The 14,318-nt window shown below is 45.6% G+C and overlaps 1 non-coding gene across 1 annotated transcript; it reads right to left on the bottom strand.

Annotated features, from left to right (window-relative positions):
• Window positions 1-13,739: 13,739 nt before the first annotated feature.
• On the bottom strand, window positions 13,740-13,845 carry LOC125996672 (U6 spliceosomal RNA). The gene has a single exon (XR_007491354.1). It is a non-coding gene; the product is annotated as a U6 spliceosomal RNA (small nuclear RNA).
• Between the last annotated feature and the right edge of the window lie 473 nt (window positions 13,846-14,318).

Genomic DNA, 14,318 nt, shown 5'->3' with positions numbered 1-14,318 from the left:
CCTATACATGGATGAACATGGAAACTATTTTGCTGAATGAAATAAGGCAGAGGGAGAGAGATAGACACAGAATAGTCTCATTCATCGATGGGTTTTAAGTAAAGTAAAATACATTGTAATACTACCCAGAGACTAGAGAGATGAGGGCTGGAAGGACTGGCTCACGATATGAAGCTCACCACAAAGAATGGTGAGTACAGTTAGAGAAATAACTACACTAACAACTATCATGACAAAGTTAATAAGTGCGAGAAGTAGAATGCCTGTCTTGCATAAAGGCAGGAATTGGGGGAGGAGGGAGATGAAGAAAATGTTGCACTGGTGAAGTGGGTGTTCTTTTTATGACTGAACCCCAACTACAAACATGTTTGTAATCATGGTGCTTAAATAAAGATATTATAATAAAAAATGGAAGCTGATTATTTTCCTGATGGGTGGTAGAGTAGTGGCTTGGTTCATGAGGCCTAGATGTTTCTATTGAGCCACTTTCAGCCTCTGAGTTTGAAGAGGCAGTAGCTATTTCAGAACAGAATCTATCTTCTTGAGAATATGTCACCACTGGGAAGGTGCTTTTTTGTTTTTGTTTTTGTTTTTGGGCCACACTCTGCGGTGCTCAGGGGTTACTCCTGGCTGTCTGCTCAGAAACAGCTCCTGGCAGGCACAGGGGACCATATGGGACACCGGGATTCGAACCAACCACCTTAGGTCCTGGATTGGCTGCTTGCAAGGCAAATGCTGTTGTGCTATTTCTCCAGACCCCAAGGTGCTTTTTTTTTTCTTAAGTCTGTAATATAGAAGAAATTTCAGAGAATGTGATATTCATATTCCAGAGGGAGAGATTTATAAACTGGAGCAAGGGCTTCATATTATGAAGTGAGAGATGCATGTAGATGCACTAAAATAACATCAAAAGTAACATCAAACCAGCATGCATATCCACCACTCCTGTAAGAGATATACTGAAAGTTGTAGCAACATCAGTCAAAAACCAATAAATAAGCATTAGCTTTGACCACCAAGGGAATTCTAGCCCTAAACCCACAAAGGGACCACAACCCTGATCCATGAGGAAATCATTTTATTTACTATCCCTGAGGTCTACTCTGGTCCCTATTCAGGCACCAGATGTTAATGACACTGGTGAAGTGAAATCCTGTGATGTAGTAGTTGCTAGTGAAGTTGGGTCTATGGCCAGTAGAGCATTCACAAAGAAACACCCACCAGCCACTTCTGGGAGAGTGCTTCAGTTTATTGTAGGTGAGAAATGGATATTTATATTAGGGGAGAATAGGGTTGGACTCTGTCAGCCAATTAGGTAGGACATGAGAAGGGATTAAAAGAGGATGTGCGCTTCTGTGTTTAGGGAAGACAGGTTATAGAGAATTAGGGAAAGCCAGCATGTGCTAAAGAGATTAGCTACATTTAGGATTTTTGTTTTGTTTTGTTTTTGTTTTTGGGTCACACCCAGCTGCGCTCAGAGGTTACTCCTGGCTCTATGCTCAGAAATTGCTTCTGGCAGGCTCGGGGGACCATATGGAATGCCAAGATTCGAACCACCGTCTTTCTGCATGCAAGGCAAATGCCTTACCTCCATGCTATCTCTCCAGCCCATAGTGGCCTGCTTATTTTTTTTAAATTGTGGCCTGATTTTTAAATAAAGTTTTATTGGAACACAACCATGACTCTCATTTATATATTTATCTGTGGCTGCGGTGTACTCTAATGACACAGTTGTGTAGTTATGACAGAGACCATATGTCCTGTACGCCTAAAATATTTACCATCTGGCCCTTTAAGAAAATATTTGCTGACATCTGTTTTTAAACTGCTAAATTTGGGAGTAGTTTGCTATGGAGTAATATATAACTAAAATAACCCTCCATCTTCCACTGGGATCTCAAGGAACTGCAGCAAGAAGGGGGAAAGAGAGAAAACAACTGCCCACACACTCTGGTGGAGTTGCAAGTCACTTGGGAGACTCTGGATATCAGCGACTCCTCAAGCAGGGTAAATTGATCCTAGTTTTCTCATGCCCCCAGATGCCTGACAGAAACACATGGAAATCTTCGCTGGAAGAAAATATTATCATCATCATTGTCCTAATGATATTTCAAAGACAATGCCCAAAGCATAACCAGACACAGAGGGAGATAAAGAGACAGGAGGAAGGACTAGCAATAAAAATTGACAGGGAAAGTGCCTCCAGGGATTGAAAATGGAATTAGCAGACACAGACCATAAAACAACAACACTACAGAAGCCCAGCTTGAAAATGAAAGCAGGGCACTATGAGATAGAAAAAGTGATCTGGCAGATCTGAAAAAGAACCGAGTACAGATTCTGAACATGGGGATGGAGTGATAGTATGGTGTTTGATCGAGTTTGATCCCTGGCACCATATATGGTCCCCTGAGCCCACCAGGAATAAGGAAGCGCTGAATACTGTCAGGTTAACCCGGGCCCCTGACCCCACCTAGAAAATTTAAAAGCAAAAGAGACCAAACAATTTAAATAAATCAGGGGTGTAGACTCCCAGGCACTTCTCAGGAGGTCTGAGTGTCCCACAGGGATTCTTGGCCAAACAGGCCTTTGCTTTAGGGCAAGGAATCCATGTAGCATGTGGTGATGTTTGGCTGTGGTACTACCAGGCTATCTGAGCCATCTTGCTGTTGGGAGACAAAAATCAAATGGTAAGAGGAAAATTTCAGAGGCCAGAATGATAGCACAGTGAGTAGGGTGTTTGTCTTGCATAGGACCAGGTTTGATCTTCGGCATTCCATATGATCCCCCGAACTTGCCAGGAGTGATTTCTGAGCACAGAGCCAGGAGGAATCCCTGAGCTCTACTGGGTGTGGCCCAAAAACAAAGCAAAAGAAAAAAAAGAGAAACTTTCTGAAATATTGGAAAGTTAGTGGTCTGAATATTGCCGGAAAAAACTTTTAGATCAAAGGATGCAATAAAGAGAAAGTGCAGGAGAAAGTGAGAAGTTCAACTCTGTCTTTTAATGGGGGGCTCAGAAGGCAGCCTGAACATATAACAGACTTTGGTTTTTGAAACAGTGATGACTTTCTTCATATGATGAAAAATGATTCAAAAGGTGATATGTAGCCATGAAATTGGCGAGATATTCATTCCACCACGGGGGTGGTTCTGAGTCTTTTGAAGGGGCCTCAGGAGACCTGAGGAGAACTAGCGGGTATTCCATGTGAGGCTCTGAGGGTGCAATGCTGCTCAGACCCTACAATATCGGGGGTTACCCAAGCCACCTCAGAGGGCCTTGGGGCCTTCCAGGACCATAACCAGAAGTGCTGGGGCATCTCCTGGGCTGCACCCAGCAAAAATTAACAAAGCATGTAAAATGGGAGCAAATCAGGTTTGACTGAACAGAGTGTACTTTAACTTAAATAAAAAATTGGGGTGGAGAGAGGACAACATTGGTGGTAGGAATGCCCCTGATTCAATGTCACTATATACCTAAAAAATTACTGTGAAAGATATGTAATCCACTTTGGTCAAAAAAAAAAAAAAAAAAAAAAAAAAAGGGCCGGAGAGATAGCATGAAGGTAGAGCATTTGCCTTGCATGCAGAAGGATGGTGGTTCAAATCCCGGCATCCCATATGGTCCCCCAAGCCTGCCAGGAGTTATTTCTGAGCGTAGAGCCAGGAGTAACCCCTGAGCATCACCAGGTGTGACCCAAAAACAAACACACAAAAAAGGTTTTAGTGAAGCAAGATAGTTTATATAAAATGAAACTTACATAGAAAGATGCAAGTGAGGATGAGGTTCTTGAGAAGGAATATGTGTTTAAGAGAGAACACATGCTCGAAAGAACAGGTAAGCAGAGACAGACAGACAGACAGACGGAGACAGACAGACAAGCAAGTGAGACATGTTTAAGGAAAAATATGGGCCTGAAGAGCAAGCTGACCTTAACTTCTATACTATCTTTCTAGCTCCTGTGTTTGGCCGACCCTGGACAGACCCAGGTTCAATTCCTGGCACCCCATATGTTCCCCATAGCTTGCCAGGAGCAATTTTTTAAAAAATAATATCTTTATTTAAACACTATGATTACAAACATGATTGTAGTTGGGTTTCAGTCATAAAAAGAAAACCCCTCTTCACCAGTTCAACATTCCCATCACCAATGTCCCATCACCCTCCTCTTCCCTCCACCCCCGTGCCTTTATTTGAGACAGGCTTTCTACTTCACTCATTGACATTGTTATGATAGATCTTAGAGTAGTTATTTCTCTAACTACACTTACCAATCTTTGTGGTGAGCCAGGAGCAATTTGTGAGTGCAGAGCCAGAGTAACCCCTGAACACCGCTGGGTGTGGCCCCCCCAAAAAAGTTTATTTTTCTTTTAGAGCTGGAGTGATCTACAATAGGTAAGGTATTTACTCTGCAGGGGGTCTACTTGGATTCAATCTCAGGCACCCCAAATGGCCTCAAAACAAAAACAAATACACACACACACACACACACACACAGAGAGAGAGAGAGAGAGAGAGAGAGAGAGAGAGAGAGAGAGAGAGAGAGAGAGAGAGAGAGAGAGAGAGAGAGAGAGAGAGAAAGGAGAGTCCATCCCTTAAGGATAATTTGCCTGGAAAAAGACTGGGAAATCAACTGAAAGTAGCTGTGTGGCAGATAGAGTGGAGCTGAGTTCAAGTACCAGCTCTGTCATTTCCTACTTGTGCCACCAGGAACAAGTTGCCAAATTTCAATTTCACAACTAATAAATGGAACTAGTTATGATGGCCTACCTGACTTTGCATTGTGGGAATCAAATTATATATACCAAATGCCTGTGAACAAACCTAGCAAAGGCAAAATCATTTAAAAATGAAACACGTGGGGCCGGTGAGGTGGCGCTAGAGGTAAGGTGTCTGCCTTCCAAGCGCTAGCCAAGGAAGGACCGCGGTTTGATCCCCTGGCATCCCCCATATGGTCCCCCCAAGCCAGGGGCAATTTCTGAGCGCTTAGCCAGGAGTAACCCCTGAGCATCAAATGAGTGTGCCCCCCCTAATAAAAAACAACAACAAAAAAAAATGAAACACGTGGGGCTAGAGTGATATAGCACAGTGGAGAGGGTTTTTGCCTCACATGCGGCCAACCTGGGTTGGATTCCTGGTATTCCAAATGGTCCCCCAAGCCTGCCAGGAGTAAATTCTGAGTGCAGGACCAGGAGTGCAGGGCCTTGAGCACCACCAGATGTGCCCCCTCCCTCCAAAAGCATGCTTTGGGTTAGTCCTGTATAGGTAAGTTGCCTTGCATGCAGCAGATACTTGGCACCTCAGATGGTTCCCTGAGCACCATCCAGAGAGATTCCTGAGCACAGAGACAGCTGTCGCCCCAAACCCAAAAAATCAAAACAAAAAATTATGGTTTATCACAAGTGTGCCTGGGGTAACCACTAGTGATAGGGCAGAGCGGCAATCTTAAAAGGCAGGTTCCAGCACAACATAAAAACACAGGCCCCTAGAAAAATGGTTAGTAATTTCAAGGCAGTGCAGCAGAACATTGAAAAAACAAACTTGGGGGGTGGCAAGGTGATGTGATTGCACAGGTCACATGCCCTTGGTGACAGTTGCTGCCAAGGGCTGCTGTGTGCATTAAAAAAGGGCTGCACATCCCCCCTCCAGGTGTCTGCACCCGAGCCTACATTAGCTCTGAAAGCCACAGAGCAGCAATGTTTAGGGAAACGCAAGCACACTTGTTTCCAAACGCTGAGGACCGCAAGCCCAGTGACCAGAGTGGTTTTTCTGAGAGAGAGAGAGTGGGACCAGCCAAGCTGCCATTAGAACTGTGGAACTGACTGTTCCCCACAAACTCTGGCCTAGAAAAAAGAGAGAAAGAAAGAAAGAAAGAAAAAAATGCCTGCAGCTGTATCTACAGGGCCTGTTGTTTGCTGTGGTGTGTTACAACACAGCCTGGCAGCTCCCCGGGTCCTTTCACTCTTCCTCCTGGAAGAATCCAGATCCAGAGCATGTGACATGGCCACAGAGCCCTGCAGACTTGCCCACACTGCCCCTTCCTCAGGGTTTTCTTAAGTGCTAAGCTTGCTTTTTTTTTTTTGGGGGGGGGGTCTGCAAACTTTTGCTCATGTGAGTTCTTTCGAATCTTCTTCCTCTTCCTCATTCTTCTGTCAATACCATCACTGAAGACTCCATCTAAGACACAGTTCTAGTCACACTTGAATGAAATTTCCTTGGTCTTTTTTCCAGAAACAGTCATCCCTCCTTGGCGCCCTCCCCTGTACCCCTGCAGATTACTGTCAAAGTCCCGGTAAGATTAGACAAGTGTCCCGTCTTCCAGGCAGAAGTTCTTAGAGCTGGGACAGTGCCTTCTCCAGTCTTCTACTCCAGCACAAAACACATCGAGGAACACTATGATCAAAGCCTAAGCAACTGGTGGACATTTGAAGAGAAGTCTGAATCATTGTTCTCTTGCAGAATCAATGTCTGCATATAAATGATCTTAGTGACTCTCCCTGACAGCTATGAAAAAAGGAAGCTTCCAGGCACAAGACAAGGGTGCTGCCCCAGGGAGTTTTCAGTGGTTGATTCCAATTGTTTTTTTTTTTCTTTTCTTTAGGTACCACCCTTTGAAGGCAGGGAATGACTTGGATGACTGCAAAGTCATTCAGCGATCAGCAGTTAGTTAGAAAATGAGGCATCAGATTTCACTATGAGAACTGAAGGCCACCGTGGGTAACAACAAATCCCACAGTGTGACTGGAGGAGGGGTTCCTGTCTTCTCAGAATTGTGGGGGTCAAGTTCTCTTTTCACAGAGGGGAACGACATAGGTGCTCAATTTCCTCCAGTTCCGAGGACGCATCTATCAAACACTTCTTGAAGCTGTTTCCTGGGGTTTGACCTAAGTAAATCCTCTCTTAACTAAACACACATAGTCTGTGTCAGGTGGCACCTCTCTATCTGCACTCAGAACAGGCCAGACAGACAGACAGTCAGCCAGACATGGAGTATTCCAAGACACTTTTCCATCCATCTGTGAAGTTGACAATATCGTTTGTTTTCAGCAGGACTTTCTCTGGAGGAGGTCAGGGACAGTGTGTGTGTGTGTGTGTGTGTGTGTGTGTGTGTGTGTGTGTGTGTGAGTGTGTATGTGTGTGTGTGTGTGTTGATGTCCAACCAGCTTCCCCTTCAGCCCTTCTCTCAGGATTCCTCACAGAACCAGGTCAGGAATGGTGTGTGCATTTATGTGTGTGTGGTGATGGCCAGACCTCCTTCCTTCCTCCCTCCCTCCCTCTTTCCTTCTTTCCTCCCATTCTTCCTCCCTCCTTCTTCCTTCTTCTTTTCCTTCATTCCTTTTTTCCTCCCTCCCTCCTTCCTTCCTTGTCTCTCCTTCCTCTTTTCCTTCGTTCCTTCTTTTCCTTCCTCCCTCCTTCCTCTTTTCCTTTGTTCCTTCTTTTCCTCCCTCCCTCCTTCTTCCTTCCTTGTCTCTCCTTCCTCTTTTCCTTCGTTCCTTCTTTTCCTTCCTCCCTCCTTCCTCCCTTTTTTCCTCCCTCCCTCCTTCCTTCCTTCCTCCCTCCCTCCTTCCATCCCTCCCTTCCTCCTGCCTCGTCCCTCCTTCCTCTTTTCCTTCGTTTCTTCTTTTCCTTCCTCCCTCCCTCCTTCCTTCTTCCCTTTTTTCCTCCCTCCCTCCCTCCCTCCCTCCCTTCCTTCCTTCCTTCCTTCCTTCCTTCCTTCCTTCCTTCCTTCCTTCCTTCCTTCCTTCCTTCCTTCCTTCCTTCCTCCCTCCCTTCCTCCTTTCCTCCCTTCCTTCCTTCCCACTCCTCTCAGAATTCCTCACAGAGCCAGGAGCACACCAGAGACACGTGGGCCGGTGTGAGGAAAGAGCGAGCGAGCGAGCGAGCGAGAGGCGGGAGGAGGAGGAGGTCGCCCTGAGACTGAGGAGGAGGCGGAGGCGCAAACCGAGCGAGGGGCGGGGCCTTGTGTCCATTTACATAACTCCCCGCCCCTTGGCCGGCGCCCACCAATCCGGACAGCCGGCGCGTTAGCCCGCGCGCCTTTTGGGGCCGGACGGACAGCCGAGGGAGCCAATGAGAGGCGGGTCCTGCAGCCCGCGGTGGGCGGGGCCAGGCCGCGCGGGCGCTGCCTCGGGGATTCGAGCCGCGCTTCGCGGGCGCTGGCCAGTCTCGGGCGGCGGCGTCCGGCGCGCGGCGGCGGCGGCGGCGGCGGCCGGAGCAGAAAGAAGGAGGCAGCGACCGCTCGGAGCGCACTTGGGGGCCACGGCGGCGACAGGTACCGGCGCCATAGCTGCAGGAGGAGGGATGGGGCGAGCGGCCCGAGCTGAACCCGCACCTTCCTAAAAGAGCCCGCCCTGCGTGTCAGACACACACACACAGACACACAGACACACAACACAGATCGGTCCCGGGGCTCGCCTGGGGGAGCCCCGTGCACCCTCAGACGCGGCCATTGCAGCTCCTGTCACTCTCTCACCTGGCCCCGGCCTGGGGGACGCACCGATCGCCCGCACGGAGGATAACGGAGTCGCCCCGCTTTCGCTTTGCACCGCCCGGGGTGCAGCTGTCGGTCCCCGCCTTCGCCTACTACCTGCTGCCCTTGGGACTCTCGCTGGCTCGCTGGCTCTTTCTCACTCGCACCCGAGACCAGCGCCGGGCGAGGGGGTCCTGTGTGTGTGGGGGGGGGGGGTGAAGGAGCCGCCCCCCAAGCTAACAGGTAGGTGGTTGATGGCTTGCAGTGCCTCCTTCTGCGTGCTTGCACCCACCGGCCCGGGCCAAGTTGGTTGGTTGGTTGGTGTGACGGGGTCCGCAGTCCTCTTGGGATCTTGCAACCAGTCTGACTCTACCTCTTATCAGCATCACGCACCCCCCCTTTTTTTTTTTTTTTTTTTGCTTGGGGTCTCAAAGGTCTGTGGGAGGCAGAGTCGGTATTGATGCAAACACACACACAAAACACACATATACAAAACACACACTTCCCCGCTCTGGTGCAGTCCTGGGACCTTGCAACCAGTCTGATTCTACCTCTTATCAGCATCACGCACCCCTTTTTTTTCTTGGGGTCTCAAAGGTATGTGGGAGGCAGAGTCGGTATTAATGCAAATACACACACACACACAAAACACACATATACAAAACACACACTTCCACGCTCTGGTGCAGTCCTGGGACCTTGCAACCAGTCTGATTCGACCTCTTACCAGCATCACGTACCCCTTTTTTTCTTGGGGTCTCAAAGGTATGTGGGAGGCAGAGTCGGTATTGATGCAAACACACACACACACAAAACACATATATACGAAACACACACTTCCTCGCTCTGGTGCAGTCCTGGAACCTTGCTACAAGTCTGACACTCCTCATCACCACGATGCACCCCTTCTTTTTTTGGGGGGAGTCTCAAAGGTCTGTGGGAGGTAGAGTCGGTATTGATGCAAACACACACACACACACACACACACACACACACAACACACACATATACTCCGCTCACTCTGGTGCACCTGGGACCTTGCGACAAATCTGACACCTCTCATCATCACCACGCACCCCTTCTTTTTTGGGGGTCTCAAAGGTATGTTGGAAGCAGAGTCGGTATTGATGCAAACACACACACACACACACACACACACACACTCCACTCACTCTGGTGCAGTCCTGGGATTTTGCAACAAGCCTGACCTCCCTATCACCATGCACCCCTTCTTTGCTTGGGGTCTCAAAGGCATGTTGGAGGCAGAGTCGGTATATTGATGCAAACACACACACACACAGACACAGACACACACACACACACACACACACACACACTCCTCTTCTGCAGCGGTGGCAGGGAGCCCGTGGAGGGGACAAGTCGTAAAGAGAACGAACGAGCCGCACACACAGCCCGGATCGCCTTCCCGAGCGAGCGCTCGCTCCAGGACGGGCCGGGCTGGGCCGGGACAGCGTGTCCAGCCTCTGGTCGCTTTTCAACCAATTCTGCACGGAGCAACTGGAGCCCGCCCGCCCGCTCGCTCGCTCGCTCGCGGCTTTTGGATGGGCTTTGCCTTTGCAGGAGCGCGTTTTGCAGCGGCAGGAGGCTGAGCTTTTTTGAATGGGAGCCTTTCTCTGCCTCTCTGCGGAGGGAAGGGGAGCCGGGGCTGTTTATTTTCACGGTCTCCCCACCTCCTTTTTTTGTCAGGTTGTGGACAGGGCGATTAATGGGCTTAGGAAGGCAGAGTTGCTGGTCTGTCTGTCTGTCTGTCTGTCTGTCTGTCTGTCTCCGTCTGTCTCTCCTTCTCTAAGGAAGGCAGAGAGTTTCAAGTAATTTTTAAGAGTTCGTGAAAGTCCTGTCCCCCACCCACCCACCAAGGCTTTTTTTCTTTTTACTTTCCAGAAGTACTTTGTTCTCTTTAGAATTTCAATCCAAACTCAAGGATCAACTTGAAAAAAAAAAAGTTCTTGATTCTCTTGGGAAGTTTTTGGCAGACTCGTGTTTATCGATTTTCCCCAGGAGTTGACTGCGGCTAGCAATTTGTAGTAATGGCCCCCTACCAGTTTCGGATATCAATAGAAATAATATATATTTTAAGAAATATAGGTTGTTAATCACACACATCATTTGTGAGAAACACTGTTTTGACTTACTCAACTTTTTTAAAGGTGTTTGATTCTTGTTTGATTCTGTATTACTTACGATTGCTACTACTTAAGAGATAAACTTTTTTAAACTTTATTGATTGATTGGTTTTTGGACCACACCCAGTGGTGCTCAGGGGTTACTCCTGGCTCTGCTCTTAGAAATCGACCCTTGCAGGCTGGGGGACCATATGGGATTCGAACCACAGTCCCTCCCCTTTCGACTGCATGCAAGGCAAATGCCCTACAGCTGTGCTGTGCTATCTTTCTGGCCCCAAAGATAAAATTTTTAATTTTTTTTTTTTTGGCAGTAGTCGGGTTCTAACTTAGGTACCTTGCAAGCAAGGCATACATGCACTTTTTATCACTGAGCCATAGCTCTGACTTAACTTCAAAACAAAAGTTGTTTTTTTTTTTAGCTATGCTACTTTGTAAGTAACACATTGATAGTAATTTTACTTACTTATCTAGTTCATGTGTAACTTCTAAAGAAAGACACTAACCACAGGTTAGTTGGAACTATATGAGATTAAAATAAAGATAGTCTTGGGCCCGGAGAGATAGCACAGTGGCGTTTGCCTTGCAAGCAGCTGATCCAGGACCAAAGGTGATTGGTTCGAATCCCGGTGTCCCATATGGTCCCCTGTGCCTGCCAGGAGCTATTTCTGAGCAGACAGCCAGGAGTAACCCCTGGGCACCGCCGGGTGTGCCCCCCCCCCCAAAAAAATAAATAAAGATAGTCTTTAAAAAATGTTTTATTGGGGCTGGAGTGATAGCACAGCGGTAGGGCATTTGCCTTGCACGTGTCTGACCTGGGACGAATTTGGGTTCGATTCCTGGCATCCCCTCTGGTTCTCCAGCCTGCCAGAGGCAATTTCTGAACGCAGAACCAGGAGTAACCACTGAGTGCTGTCGTGTTCAGTCCAAAATAAAACAAAGCCAAAAAAAAAACAAAAAAACAAAAAAACAAGAAAAATATTTTATTTCTCTAAAAGCAACAGGTGGGCATATCTCATATGAGGTCTTTGTCTTTCTATTTAATAAAACTGGTTTGTGTCTGAATCTTTTCCTTTTTTTAGTTAGGGGATTTGAGTCATTTTATTTTTTGAAAAGTGTGTGTGTGTGTGTGTGTGTGTGTGTGTGTGTATGTGTGTGTGTGTGTTTTGGGTTTCCTGGGATCAGACCAAGGTGTCACACATGTAACGCAAGTGTTCTACCAATAGGTACATAATTGACCCTTAACATGAATTTTAGCAAACAGCATTAGGTATATGGCTCAGTGGTAGACATTTTGCCTTGTATGTTTGAGGCCTTCAATTCCATTCCCAGCAATGGTCCCTCTTCCTCAACATACACACACACACACAAAGTGCTAGAACAATTTTAGCCAATTAATATGACACACTTAGAATGTTAATAAGGCTAGTCTCTAAATCTTCAGTTTTGTTTTTTTTTAATATGTTTGGATTGGAAGATCACCCATTTGAATTAGTTTTCTAGAGTTATAAGGAATCAGTCTAGAAAAGAGCAAACGTCCTCTTTGTATAGCTATAGAAAGTATTTTTATTAAAAGCTGAGTTGGCCTTTTTTTTTTCCCCTTTTTGGGCCACACCCAGCTGTGCCCAGGGCTTTTGCTAGCTCTGTGCTAGCAAAAAGGGATTGATCCTGGCAGGGCTCAGGGGACTAACTTTATGTGGCATCAGGGATTAAACCTGGTTGCTACAAGTAGGGCAAGCGTCCTATCTATTGAATGATCTCTCAGGCCCTGAGTTGGCTTTTTTGATTGAAGTGAGAGAGTATGAGTCGAACCATGTTTGGCTTCTCATGTAGAGTGTATTTTATTTGGAATATATATTTGTAAATCGTTGTAAGGAATCTTATGTGGAACTGGCATTCTCTTTGTTTGGTTACTATTCTTTAAAGTGTACAGGACTGTATTTGCTTATTTGCTATGCAAATTGGTATTGCTGAAACTTAAATACAAGCATATTTTAGTAACTATAAAATGTTTTTTAAGTAAAAGTATATTTCTAATTCTAGTACATTTTTAGATTTTAGATATTTTTTAAATTAGATATTTGCTCACATTAACTTGTGGCATACCTTATTATAAAATTATCATCCACATCTTAGTTTCAGAATTGAACATTAGTTGAATTCTCACAATTACTTGGTAAATATTGACAGTGTTTCTAAGACAGTTACCCTCAGGTTTGGAATGTTTTCAGTATTATCTGGAATAGGCAAATGTTCTGAATAAAAGAAAGATAGGAATATATGTTAAAACACGTTTTAAAAAGAAAGAAAATGACCACTGTTAAGGTCTCGTTCTGTTTCATTTAAAAATAATTTGCATGTTATACTTGGCATTGACTATCCTCTATACGTTTTGAACAGTTTTTTTTTTCCAAAATTCCTAAAAAGAACTATATTGTATCTATTTTTGGCACACTGGATTTTGTAATTATTTGAGCTAAACCATGAAATATATACAGTTTATAATTCTTCTTAAACTATTGGTTACTCATCAGATTGTTTTTCATAATTTACTATTTCTAGATTTTTCGCAGTGGTTTTAGTTTTGCTTTGTTTCAGGACTGTACCGAGCAGTGCTCAGGATTTCCTTCTAGCTCTCTGCTCAGGGCTCATTTTTGATGGGCTTGGGAGACCATATGAAGTGCCATAGACTGCTATGGCCATGTGCAAGGCAAGGGCCCTTACCCCCTGTACTTTCTAGCCCCTGCAGTGTTGAGTTTTATTTGTTATTGTTATGAGTCATACCTAGTGGTACACAGAGATTTTTCCAGCCCAGTGTTCCATCCTGATCCTTTCTCAGGGGACCAAATCATGTACTCAACCTGTTATATTCTCTCACTGTGTACTTTTTATTCTTCTGAGCACCAGGAAGTATTTAAGGGCTTAAGTGCACAGAGGTCACCCTTGATCTTATATGGTGCTGGGGACTGAACTGGGGTTGGTCACATGCAAAACAAGAGTCCTACCCCTATACTATCTCCCAACCCTCTCCAGTGTATTTTTTAATAAACATATTTATACAATTTGATTACAAGCATGGCTGTAGTTGGGTTTCAGTCGTTTAAAGAACACACTCCCTTCACCAGTGCGTAAAAATATGGAACACTTCACGAATTTGCGTGTCATCCTTGCGCAGGGCCATGCTAATCTTCTCTGTATCATTCCAATTTTAGTATATGTGCTGCCAAAGCCAGCACTCTCCAGTGTATTTTTAAATTTTTTTATTTTTATTTATTTATTTGTTTGTTTGTTTATTTATTTATTTATTTTTGTGAGTTTTGGGTCACACCCGGCAGTGCTCAGGGGTTATTTCTGGCTCCAAGCTCAGAAACTGCTCCTGGCAGGCAGGCACGACCATATGGGACGCCGGGATTCAAACCGATGACCTCCTGCATGAAAGGCAAACGCCTTACCTCCATGCTATCTCTCCGCCCCCGTATTTTTATTTTTTGACATTCTAGTCCCAGAATGGTAAAGATAATTAAATTTGCACACATTAGAAACAGAATGGCTATTGGCATGTAAATCACAGAGCAAATGATTGAAAAATAGTAGCCACATGAAAAGGTACTTAAATCCTCCAATAAAATATTTGCTGTGGGAAAAGACAGTTCTGCCAAATGAGAGAGGCTATGATAATTTATAGTAGGGCCAAAAGTAGCCTTACAGG

Source organism: Suncus etruscus, chromosome 18, assembly GCF_024139225.1.
Source record: "Suncus etruscus isolate mSunEtr1 chromosome 18, mSunEtr1.pri.cur, whole genome shotgun sequence".
Classification (NCBI taxonomy): Eukaryota; Metazoa; Chordata; class Mammalia; order Eulipotyphla; family Soricidae; genus Suncus; species Suncus etruscus.
Note: the sequence above shows the minus strand (reverse complement) of the source record. Positions and strands in the feature narration are given on the sequence as shown.